The 19,942-nt window shown below is 47.7% G+C and overlaps 2 protein-coding genes and 1 long non-coding RNA gene across 4 annotated transcripts in view; 2 read left to right on the top strand and 1 right to left on the bottom strand.

The window, feature by feature from the left end:
* yju2b (YJU2 splicing factor homolog B) overlaps nucleotides 1-19,942 on the top strand; it is a 117,163-nt gene that overhangs the window by 19,619 nt on the left and 77,602 nt on the right. The window lies entirely within an intron of this gene.
* LOC139237873 (uncharacterized) overlaps nucleotides 1-19,942 on the bottom strand; it is a 257,619-nt gene that overhangs the window by 177,327 nt on the left and 60,350 nt on the right. The gene's annotated exons all lie outside the window — the stretch shown is intronic.
* s1pr2 (sphingosine-1-phosphate receptor 2) overlaps nucleotides 1-19,942 on the top strand; it is an 84,590-nt gene that overhangs the window by 19,577 nt on the left and 45,071 nt on the right. The gene's annotated exons all lie outside the window — the stretch shown is intronic.

The following is a 19,942-nucleotide window of genomic DNA, read 5'->3' as shown; positions in this document are numbered from 1 at the left end:
CCCATTCTATCTCTCCCCTCCCCCCCCCATTCTATCTCTCACCCCCCCCACTCTATCTCCCTCCTCCCCCCACACTATCTCTACAGCCTACCCCTCTGCTCTTCCCACTCCAGCCTAGTGTCACTTTCAAATGGAACATATTACTGTTTAAAGGATTTATGCCTTTGTTACCAGACCTGGCCGGCCTCCCACTTTCTACTTTCCTTAAATTTGAGCACATCCAAAACTCAGTTGCCCATGTCCTAACTCGCACCAAGTCCCATTCACCCATCACCCCCTGTGCTTGCCAGTCCGGCAAGCCCTTGATTTTAAAATTCTCACCGTTGAATTCAGATCCCTCCATGGCCTCGCCCCTTCCCAGATCTCTGCGCTCCTCCAATTCTGGCCTCTTGCATGTCCCCGATTTTAATCACCCCACCATTGGCCGTCGTACCTTCAGCTGCCTGGGCCCCAAGCTCTAGAATTCCCTCGCCAAAGCTCTTCGCCTCTCTCTCCTCCTTTAAGACATTCTTAAAACCTACCTCTTTGACCAAGCTTTTGGCCACCTGTCCTAATATCTCCTTCTGAGCCTCGATGTCAAATGTTGTTTGATAATCACTCCAGTGAAGCACTTTGGGACATTTTACTACTGTATAACTTCAAGTTGTTGTTTAAATTCAACTTATTGCTGTTTAAATATTTTCAAGTTGCAACATAGGAAGGTATTAAATGCTGACCTTTCACCTCTGGGCCTTGACACGGGGCACCAATCAGGATGAGTGAATATAATGAGCTGCAAAACAGTTTGACGTTGCCTCCCTGGCCAGCTGTGAGGAAAGCCGCTCTATTCTGCTCTGTGAGCGCGTCTCTTAGCACGGTGTGAAGGACCCTGCACTACATCCTAATATCCCAGAACCAGAGGTCACAGTCTAAGGATAAGGGGTAAGCCATTTAGGACCGAGATGCGGAGGAACTTCTTCACCCAGAGAGTGGTGAACCTGTGGAATTCTCTACCACAGAAAGTTGTTGAGGCCAATTCACTAAATATATTCTATTTTCTATACCGGCCATGCGCAATAAGAACATAAGAAATAGGAGCAGGAGTCAGCCACCTGGCCCTTTGAACCTGCTCCGCCATTTGATCATGGACTCAGCTCCACTTCCCCGCCCGCTCCCTATAACCCTTTATTCCCTTATCGCTCAAAAATCTGTCTATCTCCGCCTTAAATATATTAATTGACCCAGCCTCCACAGCTCTCTGGGGCAGAGAATTCCACAGGTTTACAGCCCTCTGAGAGAAGAAATTCCTCCTCATCTCAGTTTTAAATGGGTGGCCCCTTATTCTCAGACTATGTCCCCTAGTTTTAGTTTCCCCTATGAGTGGAAATATACTCTCTGCATCCACCTTGTCAAGCCCCCTCAGTATCTTATATGTTTCAATAAGATCACATCTCATTCTTCTGAACTCCAATGTGCATAGGCCCAACCTCCTCAACCTATCTTCAAAAGTCAACCCCCTCATCTCTGGAGTCAACCTAGTGAACCTTCTCTGAACAGCCTCCAATGCAAGTATATCCTTCCTTAAATACGGAGACAAAAACTGTACGCAGTACTCCAGGTGTAGCCTCACCAATACCCTGTACAGTTGTAGCAGGACTTCTCTGCTTTTATACTCTATCCCCCTTGCAATAAAGGCCAACATTCCATTTGCCTTCCTGATCACTTGCTGTACCTGCATACTAACTTTTTGTGTTTCATGCACAAGGCCCCCAGGTCCCTCTGTACTGCAGCACTTTGCAATTTTTTTCCATTTAAATTATAATTTGCTTTTCTATTTTTTCTGCCAAAATGGATAACCTCACATTTCCCACATTATACTCCATCTGCCAAATTTTTGCTCACTCACTGCCTGTCTATATCCCTTTGCAGATTTTTTGTGTCCTCCTCACAATTTGCTTTCCCACCCATCTTTGTATCATCAGCAAACTTGGCTACATTACACTCGGTCCCTTCATCCAAGTCATTAATATAGATTGTAAATAGTTGAGGTCCCAGCACAGATCCCTGCGGCACCCCACTAGTCACTGTTTGCCAACCAGAAAATAACCCATTTATCCCGACTCTCTGTTCTCTGTTAGTTAGCCAATCCTCTATCCATGCTAATATATTACCCCCAACCCCGTGAACTTTTATCTTGTGCAGTAACCTTTTATGTGGCACCTTGTCAAATGCCTTCTGGAAATCCAAATACACCACATCCACTGGTTCCCCCTTATCCACCCTGCTCGTTACATCCTCAAAGAACCCCAGCTAAGTTGTCAAACATGATTTCCCTTTTATAAAACCAAGCTGACTCTCCCTAACGGAATTATGCTTTCCAAATGTCCCGCTACGCTTCCTTAATAATGGACTCCAGCATTTTCCCAACGACAGATGTTAGGCTAACTGGTCTATAGTTTCCTGCTTTCTGTTTGCCTCCTTTTTTAAATAGGGGTGTTACATTTGCGGTTTTCCAATCTGCTGGGACTGCCCCAGAATCCAGGGAATTTTGGTAAATTACTTGGTAATCATTATTTGGTAATCTGCCACCGTTGTTTGCCCTCCCCTCCCACAGTCTTGCTGCTGTCTCTGGAAGGAGTTGGCTTGTGCGATGGGATGATTCTGTTAGACCTGCTCTGCCCAGCGTAGCAGGTTGCATTGCAGACCGGCGTGATTGGATCAGCCACGATCTTATTGAATGGCGGAGCAGGCTCGAGAGGCCGTATGGCCTACTCCTGTTCCTATTTCTTATGTTCTTATGTTCTTTATCCTCACCTGGCAGCGAACTTCACATGGGCATACTCCAGGAGGGGGCAGTGAATTGCTCACCCACCCATCCCAAGGGCACCACATCTGACTGGCTAACTCAGCGCAGATCGAGGATCTCCTGGCCTGTCTGCCTCAGCCAATCATTGTCTTCATCAACCAGACCAATGAGTGAGAGGGACAATTTGCCTGCCCAGGAGCAGCTAAAAGCTTGATACGGAAAATGGCAGTGTGCACACATTGTGGCCTTGTGCACTCTTACAAACCCGGGGCAACAGACCCCGTGTGTTACTGGAAGGTTCCAGCGAGGCAGAAGGGCTTGTGTGAACCAGTCGATCCAACACAGGGATGCAGTAATAGTGAGAGAGTAGCTGTAGAATCATTCCTGGGCCCGTGCTCACTGTGTGTGGACCACTGACTCTTGCAACACCAATGTGGCACTCTCTCCTTCCTGTGGCGAGACTCGACACACCATTAAAGCTGATTCACAGCAAAGAAATCTGGTGGGTGGTGATGTGGGTAGAGTATTATAACTGTCAGCACTCAGTGTGTCATCTCTTGGAAAAATCCATGTGACAATCTATACCTTTGGGGCTGGTAAATCCAGTCCGTCCTACAGGGTGCAGGCATGGAGCACAGAGATCCTGGTAACACTCAGAGTGACCACTCTAATTACTGAGACACACAGTCAGTGCTGGGACACTCAGTCCTTTTATACACACAGTGCTGGGACACTCAGTCCTGTTATACACACAGTGCTGGGACACTCAGTCCTGTTATACACACAGTGCTGTTATACACACAGTGCTGGGACACTCAGTCCTGTTATACACACAGTGCTGGGACACTCAGTCCTGTTATACACACAGTGCTGGGAAACTCAGTCCTATTATACACACAGTGCTGGGACACTCAGTCCTGTTATACACACAGTGCTGGGACACTCAGTCCTGTTATACACACAGTGCTGGGACACTCAGTCCTGTTATACACACAGTGCTGTTATACACACAGTGCTGGGACACTCAGTCCTGTTATACACACAGTGCTGGGACACTCAGTCCTGTTATACACACAGTGCTGGGAAACTCAGTCCTGTTAGACACACAGTGCTGTGACACTCAGTCCTGTTATACACACAGTGCTGGGAAACTCAGTCCTGTTATACACACAGTGCTGGGACACTCAGTCCTGTTATACACACAGTCAGTGCTGGGACACTCAGTCCTGTTATACACACAGTGCTGGGACACTCAGTCCTGTTATACACACAGTGCTGGGACACTCAGTCCTGTTATACACACAGTGCTGTGACACTCAGTCCTGTTATACACACAGTGCTGGGAAACTCAGTCCTGTTATACACACAGTCAGTGCTGGGACACTCAGTCCTGTTATACACACAGTGCTGGGACACTCAGTCCTGTTGTACACACAGTGCTGGGAAACTCAGTCCTGTTATACACACAGTGCTGGGACACTCAGTCCTCTTATACACACAGTCAGTGCTGGGACACTCAGTCCTGTTATACACACAGGGCTGGGACACTCAGTCCTGTTATACACACAGTCAGTGCTGGGACACTCAGTCCTGTTATACACACAGTCAGTGCTGGGACACTCAGTCCTGTTATACACACAGTCAGTGCTGGGACACTCAGTCCTGTTATACACACAGTGCTGGGACACTCAGTCCTGTTATACACACACTGCTGGGACACTCAGTTCTGTTATACACACAGTGCTGGGAGATTCAGTCCTGTTATACACACACTGCTGGGACACTCAGTCCTGTATTACACACAGTCAGTGGTGGGGCACTCAGTCCTGTTATACACTCACTGCTGGGACACTCAGTCCTGTATTACACACAGTCAGTGCTGGGACACTCAGTCCTGTTATACACACAGTGCTGGGAAACTCAGTCCTGTTATACACACAGTCAGTGCTGGGACACTCAGTCCTGTTATACACATAGTGCTGGGACACTCAGTCCTGTTATACACACACTGCTGGGACACTCTGTTCTGTTATACACACAGTGCTGGGACACTCAGTCCTGTTATACACACAGTGCTGGGACACTCAGTCCTGTTATACACACAGTGCTGGGACGCTCAGTCCTGTTATACACACAGTGCTGGGACACTCAGTCCTGTTATACACACAGTGCTGGGACAGTCCTGTTATACACACAGTCAGTGCTGGGACACTCAGTCCTGTTATACACACAGTCAGTGCTGGGACACTCAGTCCTGTTATACACACAGTGCTGGGACACTCAGTCCTGTTATACACACACTGCTGGGACACTCAGTTCTGTTATACACACACTGCTGGGACACTCAGTTCTGTTATACACACAGTGCTGGGACACTCAGTCCTGTTATACACACAGTGCTGGGACATTCAGTCCTGTTATACACACAGTGCTGGGGCGCTCAGTCCTGTTATACACACACTGCTGGGACACTCAGTCCTGTATTACACACAGTCAGTGCTGGGACACTCAGTCCTGTTATACACACAGTGCTGGGACACTCAGTCCTGTTATACACACAGTCAGTGCTGGGACACTCAGTCCTGTTATACACACAGTCAGTGCTGGGACACTCAGTCCTGTTATACACACAGTCAGTGCTGGGACACTCAGTCCTGTTATACACACAGTCAGTGCTGGGACACTCAGTCTTGTTATACACACAGTGCTGGGACACTCAGTCCTGTTATACACACAGTGCTGTGACACTCAGTCCTGTTATACACACAGTGCTGGGACACTCAGTCCTGTTATACACACAGTCAGTGCTGGGACACTCAGTCCTGTTATACACACAGTGCTGAGACACTCAGTCCTGTTATACACACAGTCAGTGCTGGGACACTCAGTCCTGTTATACACACAGTGCTGGGACACTCAGTCCTGTTATACACACAGGGCTGGGACACTCAGTCCTGTTATACACACAGTCAGTGCTGGGACACTCAGTCCTGTTATACACACAGTGCTGTTATACACACAGTGCTGGGACACTCAGTCCTGTTATACACACAGTGCTGGGACACTCAGTCCTGTTATACACACAGTCAGTGCTGGGACACTCAGTCCTGTTATACACACAGTCAGTGCTGGGACACTCAGTCCTGTTATACACACAGTCAGTGCTGGGACACTCAGTCGTGTTATACACACAGTGCTGGGACACTCAGTCCTGTTATACACACAGTGCTGTGACACTCAGTCCTGTTATACACACAGTCAGTGCTGGGACACTCAGTCCTGTTATACACACAGTCAGTGCTGGGACACTCAGTCCTGTTATACACACAGTGCTGAGACACTCAGTCCTGTTATACACACAGTCAGTGCTGGGACACTCAGTCCTGTTATACACACAGTGCTGGGACACTCAGTCCTGTTATACACACAGTCTGTGCTGGGACACTCAGTCCTGTTATACACACAGTGCTGAGACACTCAGTCCTGTTATACACACAGTCAGTGCTGGGACACTCAGTCCTGTTATACACACAGTGCTGGGACACTCAGTCCTGTTATGCACACAGTGCTGGGACACTCAGTCCTGTTTTAAATATCTATCTTATACCCTGTGCTTTCTGCTTTGCTCACTATAAAAATTTAAAGGAAGACAACTGATTGTGAGACAAACGAAAGTGTCCTGCATGGAGTTGCCCTGACTGGAGCAAGTGTTACAAATGCTGCCAGTGATCTGAGGCAGCTCCGATTCAATCGCTAATCCTGGGCAAAGGTTCTATATAAAGAGGGACCTTTTCTCACATTCTAAAACCAGTTTATTATATAGCATGTGACATCACTGTAAAGCAGCCGGTTACAGCTCTCGGTATTGAATGCACAGTTGCTGATGGATGTGCATGGCTTTCCATAGGCTTTGTCTTTGGCCCCTCCATTTCTGGCACATAATAAATGTCCATATAACATGATTCCAAAACATCTCCGTTCAAGTTTTTAATCTTGTTTAAAATAAATTTTGTTTGCTATGATATATTATTTTAGCAATGTTGGAGTACTGAGACACCCACCACAGTAAGTACAACAACATTTGCAAACAGGGGGCAAATGTCATGTGATCTAATCGCATGATCAAGTGTCACATGATTAACTGTCTCTCTCACACGGAGCAGGATGTACAAGGAGACTGTTTATTTACACATACACACAGCATGGGTATACAGGAAGGCAGACTGTATCCAAAGAGACACACATGCATGCGCACACACACACACTGAGCAGGGTACACAGGCAATTTAAGAGTCACGCTTGATCGCACCCTGTCATATAGACAATATCTCCAGAACCTTGGGCAGAAACTAAAGAGTCGGGTCAACGTGATCCAGAAACTGGCCGGATCCACATGGGGAGCGGACACTCGAACCCTGGGTACGCCAGCACTCGCCCTGGTGTACTCTACAGTGGAGTACTGCTCTCCGACATGGCTGTTAAGTCCGCATGTCAAATCCGTTGATGTCCAGCTGAATCCTACTCTGAGAATTATCACCGGTACGCTTTTATCAACACCAACACCGTGGCTCCCCGTGCTTGTAATCATCGCACCACCGGCCGTGTATGCCGTGAATACGCAGTCTCCGAGAGTATAACCGTTACACCAGCAAAGACAGGCCGATCCAGGCCGACTTGAACAACCTGCTACCAACCCCTCTGAGATCCAGAAGGCCATTTTGGACCGTCACCAAAGCCTTTCAGCAACCTCCCCTCAGCCTGGATGACCGAAGGCGAAGTGCTTGGAAGAACTGCGACATACGGAATGGATTCCTTATCGAGGAGCCCACAGTACAACCTGAAGGATCAAATCTTCCTCACAAACAGTGGGCAACCATCGACCGCCTCAGAACTGGTCACGGTCGATGCTGCCATCTTCTCCATAGGTGGGAGATTAAAGCCTCCCCATCATGTGACTGTGGAGCTCCTAGTCAGACCCTGGAGCATTGAGCACTGCCCTCAGGACATTTGCAGGCAGCCTACAAGATGACCATGCTGTTAAGCCGGAAGCTTTGGCCTGGATATCTGACTGAGATAATTGATAGACAGGCAAATAATCCAAGTTCAATGCAACGCATACATAGATAGAGACAGGGGTGGGTAAAGTCGGAGAAAATTCAATAACCTAAGCACACACACAAAGCAGAGTGGGAATGAATCCCAGTAACACACATACTCTGTGTGGTAATTACATGTTGCTTTAGTGGTGATATAGGATAGGTTGTGGTGAGCTGAGAGTTGTGTAACTAAACGGCTCATTACTTTCCCTCTGTTGTGTCAGTCTCAGATATGCAGCTATGATAAAGCCTGCCCGTTACCTTAAGAAGTCATTCACAATGATAACAACAACAACTTGCATTTATATAGCACCTTTTACATAGTTAAAAACATCCCAAGGGCTCCACTGAGGCGTAATCAAAAAATGGTCAGAGAGCCAAAGAAGGAAATATGAGGAGCGGTGACCAGATGCTTGGTCAAAGTTTGGTTTTAAGGATGGTCTTAAAATAGGGGAGTGTTGTGGAGAGACTAAGCTGGTTTGAGGAGGAATTTCAGTGTGTGAAGCCCAGGTGGTTGAAGACACAGTTGCCAATGGTGGGGTGAATGCACAAGAGCCAGAGTTGGAGGAACAGAACGTTTGGGGGTGGAATGTAGGACTGGAGGGGATCACAAAGTTCGAGAGGGTGAGGCCATGGAAAGATGACAATGATCATTTTAAATTGGAGGTGGAGGACTGGGAGCCAATGTCGGTCAGTGAGGACCGAGGTGGTGGGTGAATGGGATTGGTGTGGATAGGATACAACCTCCCATACAGCGGGCGGAAGATAGGAGGCTGGCCAGGAGAACCTTGGATCGAGTCTGGAAGTGACAATGGCTGAGGTTTCACCGGCAATGGGCTGAGGTGGTAGTGGAAGGTGGAAGTGTGCGGTGTTTGTGATGGAGAGGAGATAGGGTCAAACAGGAGTCAGAGCTTACAAAGTCTGGTTCAGCCTAATTTGTTGTTCATAGTGTTTAACTGGAGGAAATTGCAGTTTATCCAAGACTACATGGTGGACAAAAGCTGACAACCCAGTGGCAGTGAAAGGATTGATTGAGGGAGGTGATGGAGCTGGGTGTCACCAGCGTACACGTGGAAGGGGAGCCCATGTCTGCAGGTGATGTCACCAAAGAGCAGCATGTAGATGAGGAAGAGGGGAGCAAGGGAGATCCTTAGGGAAGGTAACGGTGCAGAGCTGGGAAGAGATCTGTAGCTAGAGATGTTCTGGCTGCAATTGAATAGGTCAGAGTGAAACCAATTGAGGGCCATGACACTGAGTTGGATAACAGAGGAGAGTTGTTGGAGCAGGGTGGTGTGGTCGACCTGGTCAAAGGCTGCAGAGAAGTCAAGAACAGATAATGCTTCTTAGCCAGAGTCACAAAGAATGTTGTTAATAACTTGGTTGTGGCCAGGTCGGCACTGTGGCTATGATATGATTAGAGAGATTCAAACAAAGAATTACAGGAGAGCTGAACACAGATTTGGGAAGCGACGACACATTTTAGGATTTTTGAGAGGAAAGGGAGGTTAGAGACGGAGCGGTAGTTTTCAGGATGAAAGGAGTCAAGCATAGGTTATTTGAGGAGGGGGTGATGATGGTGGTATGGTAAGGAGGAGAACAGTACTGAAGGAGAGGGAACCATTTACAATGTCAGCTACCATGGGGCCAGCTGGTCGGCAGTTTAGTGGGAATAAAGTCAAGGGAGCAGGAAGTGGATCTGGTGGATAAGCTGAGCTCAGAGAGGGTATGCGGGAAGATGAGATGTAATGAGAGACCTGAGTTCAGGGCTAGGGTGGGATGGACATGAGGGAGGTTTAACCATCAAATTTTGAAGGAAGGGCTTTGGATGTTCAGTCGTTGAGTATAGTCAAGGTTGAGATCGATAGATTTTTGGACTCGAGGGATATGGGGATCGGGCGGGAAAGTGTGGAGTTGAGGTCGATGATGACCATGATCTTATTGAATGGTGGAGCACGCTCGAGGGGCCGAATGGCCTACTCCTGCTCCTAATTCTTATGTTCTTAAGTGTTTTATCTGTGCTGAAGATTATCTGGTGCAGTAAGTAATCGGCAGCCTGTGGTGGTCGAAGGTGGGAATGTTTCAGTATTGTATTGAAGCGTTGGGTCTTGTATCGCTCCATTCTTGGCCAGGATTGAATGAGGGTTAAACAGGATGAGCTTTTGAACTCTGCTCTTGTCCGTCAGGAGCCGCTCTGGTGATCAGGAGCCGTCCCACTGGGATAGTTGTTAGCTGAGTGGTTTTTAGCTAATGTCTAATAGCTGAAGATGAAAATGATTGGATTGAAAAGGATGTCACGGTGGTTTACTGGCACACCAGTGGTGCATGGGCTGTGCATTCACATCACTGAGACCCTGAGCCCAGCCATGGTAGGATGCAGAGAGGTTAAGCAAAGTCTGGGTGCTTTACCACAGGCAGCAGAAGGCTACAGAAGGAGAGTTGTGCCTCGATCACTCCAGGGTCCCTCCCACTGATCGGTTCGGCTTAGCACTGCCAAAGAGGAGAGACTTGCATTCTCAACCACAATAGAGAATGGTTTGGAACTTCAGTTTATAAAGGGCAAATCGAGAAGGATTTCATCATAATTTTAAAAATTAAAAGTTCACCTCATGGTAAATGGAACAATATTCTTCTGAGGGACTTTTCAAAAAATGAACCCACTTGATTTATTTCTTCCTCTATATAACGATACGTTGGTTTCTGCTGCTCACGAAGGCTGTGGGAGCAGCAGAGTTGGGCAGGAGCCCACGGCTGCTCCCGTGTTTTGCTCAACTCAGTAGATGCTGATTTTTGTGACACAGCCCTCGAGCCCTGGGCCTCCTGATAAACACACAGCTGGGAGTTCAGTGAAGGTAGCTGGAGCGGGGCCAGCCCTGGTGTTCTGTGAAGGAGGCCCCAGAATTGGCCCTTGCCCCAGGCCTTGAGGTAAGCAGCCCGTGTGCTCAGCCTGCAATTTTGAATCTGAAAAGACATGAAGCTGGACTTATCTGTAAAGTACTCGCACTCCCAGAAAACATAAAGCCTTTCTGAAGATTTATAATGCTGAATTTTAAGAAATAGGAGCAGGCGTAGGCCACTCAGCCTTAAGAAAGTAAAATAATTTGAGGCAGGGATTGGTACTGAGTTCTATTATTCCAGAGTCAAAATCTTCACCTTGATACCTTGTCACAGCTTTCACTTTTTTTCGGAGAAGCTGTTATGACCATCAAAGAGTCAATTCCGCCACACTCAGGATATTTTTATAAACCTATCCCTTCCCGTCCTGCCTGCAGTTTTCCAAATGTGTTCCGACGCAGAGGTCCCCAGGAATTTGTATTTCCTCAGGCCAGGCAGCATCCCAGTGAATCTGTTCTCGAAACCTCCATATCCTTTCTGTGGTGTGGAGCACAATACTGTGCACAGCACTCTAACTGAGGTCTCATTCAGGTTTTATACAGGCTTATCATTAACTCTTGGCTTTTATGTTCTACACCTCTTGCGATAAAACCTATTGCTGTTTCTCACAGCTATAACAGCCCCAGGTGTTGCCTTTAGTGCCTTGTGACCCTGTCCCCCCCCCCAATCCCTCTCTTTCCCAGCCCCGAGCCCACTCCCATTCACAGTATTATCAACATTCACCTTGCACTCAATCCCATCTGCCGATGTTTAGCCCAGTCCCCATTCCGTCAAAATCTTTTCACAGCTTCTTTTGGTCTTCTAAAGAATGAACCATACTTCCTGTTTTGGTTTTCAAATTTCGCTCTGGGTTTTGATACACACAGTGAACAGAAGTGAGCCCAGAACTGAATCCTGTGGGACACCATAACACACTTTTTCTCTTCTAATCAATTCTCCATCCCCCCTAATGCTGTACCCCTTCATTTTCTTCAGTAATCTGACACCCTCTTCAAACATAAACATTCGCCTTGGCAAGGCTACACAGATACGGTGCCATTTCCCATAAATTGTTCCTCTTTGAGAGTTTTTGATCTCAGTATTTCACACATCCTAACTGCCTGATTATGATGTAACAAGCTGCACATTATGTAAGCCTAGATGTTCATAGTCTATAGAAGAGTTTACTGAGAAGGAGTATTGGGGTGAAGCTACACGTAGCGATCGTGCACAGCTTTGGGCTCATGGCTTTCTATGTCCTGAGTGGTCGCTGTCAGCAGGCCTTCAGGGCAGAGGGTGGGAGTGAGGCCAGGGGTCTTTTGCACAGGGAGGAAGAGAATATTTTAACCAGCCTAGTTATAGCTTGAGACAGCTGAGAAATGACGCAATGGGAGCAGTGAGCTGCAGGGACTTTGAGAGAAACACCATGACAGAAATGAAGCATTTTTGTCTAAAATCTAGCACGGGTTCTTTAATTCTGCCGCAGTATCTGGCAAGCTTCATTCTGAGAAATCCTAGCCCAGCTTAAATTCAAACGCCTGTCACAATATTTAGTCATGTTGCCTGAGCAAGGAACCAATCCATTCAATTCTGATATGAACATTTTGTGTGATTTGTACAAATCTGTGTTTGATTGGCAACTCCTTTTCTATTTAAATTCAGATACGGGTCCTAGTAACTATTTTGAAGGTATTTATGTGCCTGTATTTTTAACAGTGAGTCTGTGTGAAACCATCAAAGGCAGTTACTCAGACCAGATAATTTCCATAAGCTGGTGAGGAAATTGGTTTATATTTACTTAATAAATAGTTTGACAGTTCAAGCCAAAGATAACATTGAGTGCAGTGTTACTCTGCTGCCTTCTGAAGACTTAGGTGGATCCTTAGTTCAGCAACCAGCAGCTGAAGTAATGTGAAAAGGGTTCTCTCTTACTTGGTTACACTGAATTTACCGAGATAGCTCGCCAAGTGAAGCTACCTGCGACATAGTCAGCTATCAGAGTATCAGAAACACAAAAACATAACATGGTGACACTGCCCCTTTAATACAGTGACCCCATCTCTTCAATATAGTGACACTGCCCCTTTAAGCAATCATGGAGCAACATCTCCCTCCATGCTAAGAGTAAGCATGGACACAGCCTCTTCCCACTCTCGTCCCTCCCTTTGGACACTGCCCTGGGCCTGAGATGACCACTATCCCGAGGAGAGCTGGGATTTGTGGTGAGTGTTGAAATGTTTGTTGTTGAGCAATTGTGTGTCCTGGAGGTAACCTGCACCTCACTGACTGCTGCAGACACTTTTGCTGGCAGATCATCGAATACAAGGATCTGACATACGGTGACCTCATTGCAGCACTGCTCAGGAAAGCTTCAAACAGACACAAGGTAACTGAGGTTTACCATAGTGTGATTTGCAAAGTGCTTCCTTTACAGGTGGAAGCAAAGATATTACTGGATTGTACGCAAGGGATTGAGGGCACAGCTTTGTACCATTAGCAACCAGGGCAGGTGCACACACCTTCCTAATGTGCCCACCTTCTGCCAAGGAGAGTCCACCTCTTTCATTGGTAGTTTGGTCCTGAATCAGTCCAGAGAGGCTTCCCTCTGAAGCTCCACAGCCCAGCCCGGCCACCCTGCTGCTGGTCTCCTGTGGCTCTTAGCACCCTGACCCTGACCAGCCATCCTGGCTGCTTCCTGTAGCTCCAGACACCCAGGCCCAGTATAACCATGTGAGATCCAAACCCTGTAACTTCTAACCCAGTGAAATCAGTAAGGACTGTCAGCAATCTGCATTGTGCAGCAACACTGTAAGTCTGTGAATCCGTAACACACAGTTACAGGGCAAATCTCCTCCATGACTGCAAGAAAGGCTGGAAGGTGGGACTGAGTCTCAGAGTGTTAGTGCCTGTCGAATGCAGGTGTCACTGAAAGGAATAACATGGAAAGCCCTTCCACAAATGTTCACATTACTCTTGGAAATGTGCAGAAAGGTTAACAATTCTGTTAAGACGACATCGCAGTAACTGGTCTCATCTGCAATTCACAGCAACCTCAAAAGCTGTTGTAAGAAACCAATACTGTCGTGGTAACTTGAAGAGGTTCACTGGTAAAGGATAGTTATTAAATCAACCAGATCACCTGGACCCATACCCCAGTGAGAGTCAGTGTGTGTGGGACCCGTACCCCAGTGAGAGTCAGTGTGTGTGGGACCCGTACCCCAGTGAGAGTCAGTGTGTGTGGGACTGTACCCCAGTGAGAGTCTGTGTGTGTGGGACTGTACCCCAGTGAGAGTCAGTGTGTGTGGGACTGTACCCCAGTGAGAGTCAGTGTGTGTGGGACCGTACCCCAGTGAGAGTCAGTGTGTGTGGGACCGTACCCCAGTGAGAGTCAGTGTGTGTGGGACCGTACCCCAGTGAGAGTCAGTGTGTGTGGGACTGTACCCCAGTGAGAGTCAGTGTGTGTGGGACCCGTACCCCAGTGAGAGTCAGTGTGTGTGGGACTGTACCCCAGTGAGAGTCAGTGTGTGTGGGACTGTACCCCAGTGAGAGTCAGTGTGTGTGGGACCAGTACCCCATTGAGAGTCAGTGTGTGTGGGACTGTACCCCAGTGAGAGTCAGTGTGTGTGGGACTGTACCCCAGTGAGAGTCAGTGTGTGTGGGACTGTACCCCTGTGAGAGTCAGTGTGTGTGGGACCTGTACCCCTGTGAGAGTCAGTGTGTGTGGGACCTGTACCCCAGTGAGAGTCAGTGTGTGTGGGACTGTACCCAAGTGAGAGTCAGTGTGTGTGGGACTGTACCCCATTGAGAGTCAGTGTGTGTGGGACTGTACCCCTGTGAGAGTCAGTGTGTGTGGGACTGTACCCCTGTGAGAGTCAGTGTGTGTGGGACCTGTACCCCAGTGAGAGTCAGTGTGTGTGGGACTGTACCCAAGTGAGAGTCAGTGTGTGTGGGACCCGTACCCCAGTGAGAGTCAGTGTGTGTGGGACCCGTACCCCAGTGAGAGTCAGTGTGTGTGGGACCCGTACCCCAGTGAGAGTCAGTGTGTGTGGGACCCGTACCCCAGTGAGAGTCAGTGTGTGTGGGGACGCGGACAGAGACTCTGATGAAAAAGTAGATGAGATAAAATGAAAGGTGAATTTTCTGGTGGTTACCAATGTAAGCAGTGTTGTGGAGAGGATTTGCCCCAGCTCACAGACAGTCTGCTGTCAGTGTCACCTCAGCACTTGGCACCAGATGTGAAGGACAGGATGCTGGGACGGAGCAGCAGAGAGGGGAACACAAATAGAGAGCTTGCTCTTGCTGCTCTCAGTGCAGGCTGCGACCTCTGCTTTCACATTCTGCCCCCTTGTTTAGTCATCTCAGTACCATGTCACTTTCACATGTAATCATACCACATCAGATAGCATCATGAGACTCAACGATGTCTGAATTGCAGTGTGGAGCAACAGCGGCTATTCACCAGAATGTTATTTATTCTGGAGGAGAGTGGAGCTGTTTCTGCTTTTCATTGCGATACATCGAGTGGGTCATCGCCCCAGACTGACTGTCCCTTTCAATCACCGCATGTGCTGCACGATCGCGAGCTGTATCATGTGGGGGACAGCATCTTTAGGATTACAGAAATGGAATGGCCCATCCCAAACCCAGCACAACGCACATGCCTGTGTCCCATGGGGGTCATAGGACACAACTTGCACAGCAAGAGGGCCGATTGCCTGAATCAGGTGAGCATTTCTGTCCACTATCGCTTGGTGGCAGCCAGATCAGGCTCAGGCTGCTTGACCTTTTCTGACCCTGTTAGTGATGCGGCCACACTGCTTCCACAATGTGGTGCTGGTATCCTCTCGTCCTTTCTGTGTGCATCATCTAAAATACAGAGAGTGCAGCTCAGTGACTGGACTCACCCTCAGGCCCAGCTCATACTGGAGCCGGTGTTATCCTGTGTAACTCACTCCAGCCGGTGTTATCCTGTGTAACTCACTCCAGCCAGTGTTATCCTGTGTAACTCACTCCAGCCGGTGTTATCCTGTGTAACTCACTCCAGCCGGTGTTATCCTGTGTAACTCACTCCAGCCGGTGTTATCCTGTGTAACTCACTCCAGCCAGTGTTATCCTGTGTAACTCACTCCAGCCGGTGTTATCCTGTGTAACTCACTCCAGCCGGTGTTATCCTGTGTAACTCCAGCCGGTGTTATCCTGTGCAACTCACTCCAGCCTGTGTTATCCTGTGTAACTCCAGCCGGTGTTATCCTGTGTAACTCACTCCAGCCGGTGTTATCCTGTGTAACTCCAGCCGGTGTTATCCTGTGTAACTCACTCCAGCCTGTGTTATCCTGTGTAACTCCAGCCGGTGTTATCCTGTGTAACTCCAGCCAGTGTTATCCTGTGTAACTCACTCCAGCCGATGTTATCCTGTGTAACTCCAGCCTGTGTTATCCTGTGTAACTCACTCCAGCCAGTGTTATCCTGTGTAACTCACTCCAGCCGGTGTTATCCTGTGTAACTCACTCCAGCCGGTGTTATCCTGTGTAACTCACTCCAGCCGGTGTTATCCTGTGTAACTCCAGCCGGTGTTATCCTGTGTAACTCCAGCCGGTGTTATCCTGTGTAACTCACTCCAGCCGGTGTTATCCTGTGTAACTCCAGCCTGTGTTATCCTGTGCAACTCACTCCAGCCGGTGTTATCCTGTGTAACTCCAGCCGGTGTTATCCTGTGTAACTCACTCCAGCCTGTGTTATCCTGTGTAACTCACTCCAGCCTGTGTTATCCTGTGCAACTCACTCCAGCCGGTGTTATCCTGTGTAACTCCAGCCAGTGTTATCCTGTGTAACTCACTCCAGCCGGTGTTATCCTGTGTAACTCACTCCAGTCGGTGTTATCCTGTGTAACTCACTCCAGTCGGTGTTATCCTGTGTAACTCACTCCAGCCAGTGTTATCCTGTGTAACTCACTCCAGCCGGTGTTATCCTGTGTAACTCCAGCCTGTGTTATCCTGTGTAACTCACTCCAGCCTGTGTTATCCTGTGTAACTCACTCCAGCCTGTGTTATCCTGTGTAACTCACTCCAGCCGGTGTTATCCTGTGCAACTCACTCCAGCCGGTGTTATCCTGTGTAACTCCAGCCGGTGTTATCCTGTGTAACTCACTCCAGCCGGTGTTATCCTGTGTAACTCCAGCCGGTGTTATCCTGTGTAACTCACTCCAGCCTGTGTTATCCTGTGTAACTCCAGCCAGTGTTATCCTGTGTAACTCACTCCAGCCGGTGTTATCCTGTGTAACTCACTCCAGCCGGTGTTATCCTGTGTAACTCACTCCAGCCGGTGTTATCCTGTGTAACTCACTCCAGCCGGTGTTATCCTGTGTAACTCACTCCAGCCGGTGTTATCCTGTGTAACTCACTCCAGCCGGTGTTATCCTGTGTAACTCACTCCAGCCGGTGTTATCCTGTGTAACTCACTCCAGCCGGTGTTATCCTGTGTAACTCACTCCAGCCGGTGTTATCCTGTGTAACTCCAGCCGGTGTTATCCTGTGTAACTCCAGCCGGTGTTATCCTGTGTAACTCCAGCCGGTGTTATCCTGTGTAACTCCAGCCTGTGTTATCCTGTGTAACTCCAGCCTGTGTTATCCTGTGTAACTCCAGCCTGTGTTATCCTGTGTAACTCCAGCCAGTGTTATCCTGTGTAACTCCAGCCTGTGTTATCCTGTGTAACTCACTCCAGCCGGTGTTATCCTGTATATATTAATATTTTAGAAGAATGTAAGATCAATGTGTTATGTATGTAAACTTTACTAAGGTGTAAGACTTGCCACCAGGGGACACACCTGTGGGAGACCCAAGGGTCACCTGCACACCCCGGGTAAACAGGTATAAAAGGCAGGCTACCATGTGGCTTCCTCACTCTGGGGTTACATTACAGAGACCAGTTTGAGCTTACAGTATAGTCTTGTGGAGTTATTCTGAACATCATACAATGCAAATGGTATTCAGGGTTTTGAGGTCCAGGTTTTGCTATTTGTCATTGCGAGATTTATGACCTATTTATTATTGTTCCACTCAGTTCCATTTGCACATGCATTGAAAAGCTGCTATGTTGCGCCTGTGTAATATTTCTGTAATACCTATGTATAAATATATGGAGTCGAACTATTACGGTTAGGTCAGACTGAGGTCAGGGTTAGATCCCTTGTGATAACCTCTTTCAATACAGGCCAGAGAAACCACGAGACCTATTTAATGCAGAAACTAGCAGCAGTGAAAGAGCTGGTTCTGTCTCACCCCACTATTTCACAGCGACCCAACACGTGTGGGATTGATCGTTGTGGTGCTGTGAAATATTGGACACCCAAGTGCTTACATTTTAACTGGGGATAAGGGCTTCCGAGTGGGTGGAAAATATCCTACAGGAACTAACATTCTCCTGCCCAATTCTGGTGCAATCGTAGAAATAGTATTAACATAGCAGACAGCATTGGCGTGATGATTCCATTGTAAGTTTGATCAAAGGGACAATGGTAATCTGGGTATGGATTTGGCTGAGGGATAGGAGGCAGAACCCTAACCCTAACCCTACATGCAATGGTGAATAGATGGTTTTCTGACTGGAGAGAAGTATGCCGAGGGGTTCTCCAGGGTTCCGTATTAGGACCATTGCTTTTCTGGTTATATATAAATGAGCTGGACTTGGGTGTAGGGAGTACAATTTCAAAGTTTACGTTTGATACAAAACTCGGCAGTGTAGTGAGTAGTGAGGAGGATAGTACGAGATGCAGGAGGGCATCGACTGACTGGTGAGATGGGCAGGCACATGGCAGGTGCAATTTAATGCGGATAAGCGTGAAGTGATGCACTTTGACAAAAACAACACGGAGAGGCGGTATAATCTAAACGTATTATTTTGAGGGGGTGCAAGAGCAGAGGGACCGGGGGGAGCATATTCACAAACCTTTGAATGAAGCAGGACAAGATGATAAGGTGGTTAAGAAAGCGTATGGGATACTTGGCTTTAAATAGGACATTGAATACAAAAAAGAAGGCAGTTATGCTAAACCTTTATAAACTGCTGGCCAGGCCTCAGCTGGAGTATTGTGGCCAACGCTGGGCGCTGCATTTTAGGAATTATGTCAAGGCCTTCGAGAGGGTGCAGAGGAGATTTACTCGAATGGTACCAGGGATGAGAGCCTTCAGTTATGTGGGGAGATTGGAGATGCTGGGGTTGTTCTGCTTGGAGCAGAGAAGGTTAAAGGGAGATTTAACAGAGGTGTAATAGAGGATAACTAAAGAAAGGGTAGGGCCTATTAGAGACCATGAGGGTAATCTGTGTGTGGAGGCGGAAGATGTGGGTATGGTCTTTAATGAATACTTTGCGTCTGTTTTCACAAAGGAAAGGGGCAATGCAGACACTATTATCGAGGAGGAGGAGGAGTGTGAAATATTTGTTGAATTAAACATAGTGAGAGAGAAGGTATTAAGGGTTTTAACAGCTTTGAAAGTGGATAAGTCCCCAGGCCCGGATGAAATGTATCCCAGGCCGCTAAGTGAAGCAAAAGAGGAAATAGCGGAGGCTCTGACCATCATTTTCCAATCCTCTCTGGCTACAGGTGCGGTGACCGAGGATTGAAGGACTGCTAATGTTGTACCTTTGTTTAAAAAGGGAGAAAGGGATAGACTGAGTAATTACAGGCCAGTCAGCCTAACCTCGGTGGTGGGAAAATTATTGGAAAAAATCCTGAAGGACAGGATAAATCTTCACTTAGAAAGACACGGATCAAGGACAGTCAGCACGGATTTGTTAAGGAAAGATCGTGTCTGACTATCTTGATTGAATTTTTCGAGGAGGTAACCAGGAGGGTCGATGAGGGCAGTGCGTATGGTGTAGTGTATATGGATTTTAACAAAGCTTTTGATAAGGTCCCACATGGTAAACTGGTCACGAATGTAAAATCCCATGGGATCCAGGGCAAAGTGGCAAGTTGGATCCAAAATTGGCTCAGAGACAGGAAGCCAAGGGTAATGGTTGATGGGTGGTTTGCGACTGGAAGGATGTTTCCAGTGGGGTTCCGCAGGGCTCAGTGCTGGGTCCCTTGCTTTATGTGATATACATTAATGATCTCGACGGGAATATAGGGGGTATGATTAAGAAGTTTGCAGATGATACTAAAATCGACTGTGTGGTTGATAATGAAGAAGA

Source organism: Pristiophorus japonicus, chromosome 24, assembly GCF_044704955.1.
Source record: "Pristiophorus japonicus isolate sPriJap1 chromosome 24, sPriJap1.hap1, whole genome shotgun sequence".
Lineage (NCBI taxonomy): Eukaryota > Metazoa > Chordata > Chondrichthyes > Pristiophoridae > Pristiophorus > Pristiophorus japonicus.
The sequence above is the reverse complement of the archived record's forward strand: the minus strand, read 5'-3'. Positions and strand labels throughout refer to the sequence as shown.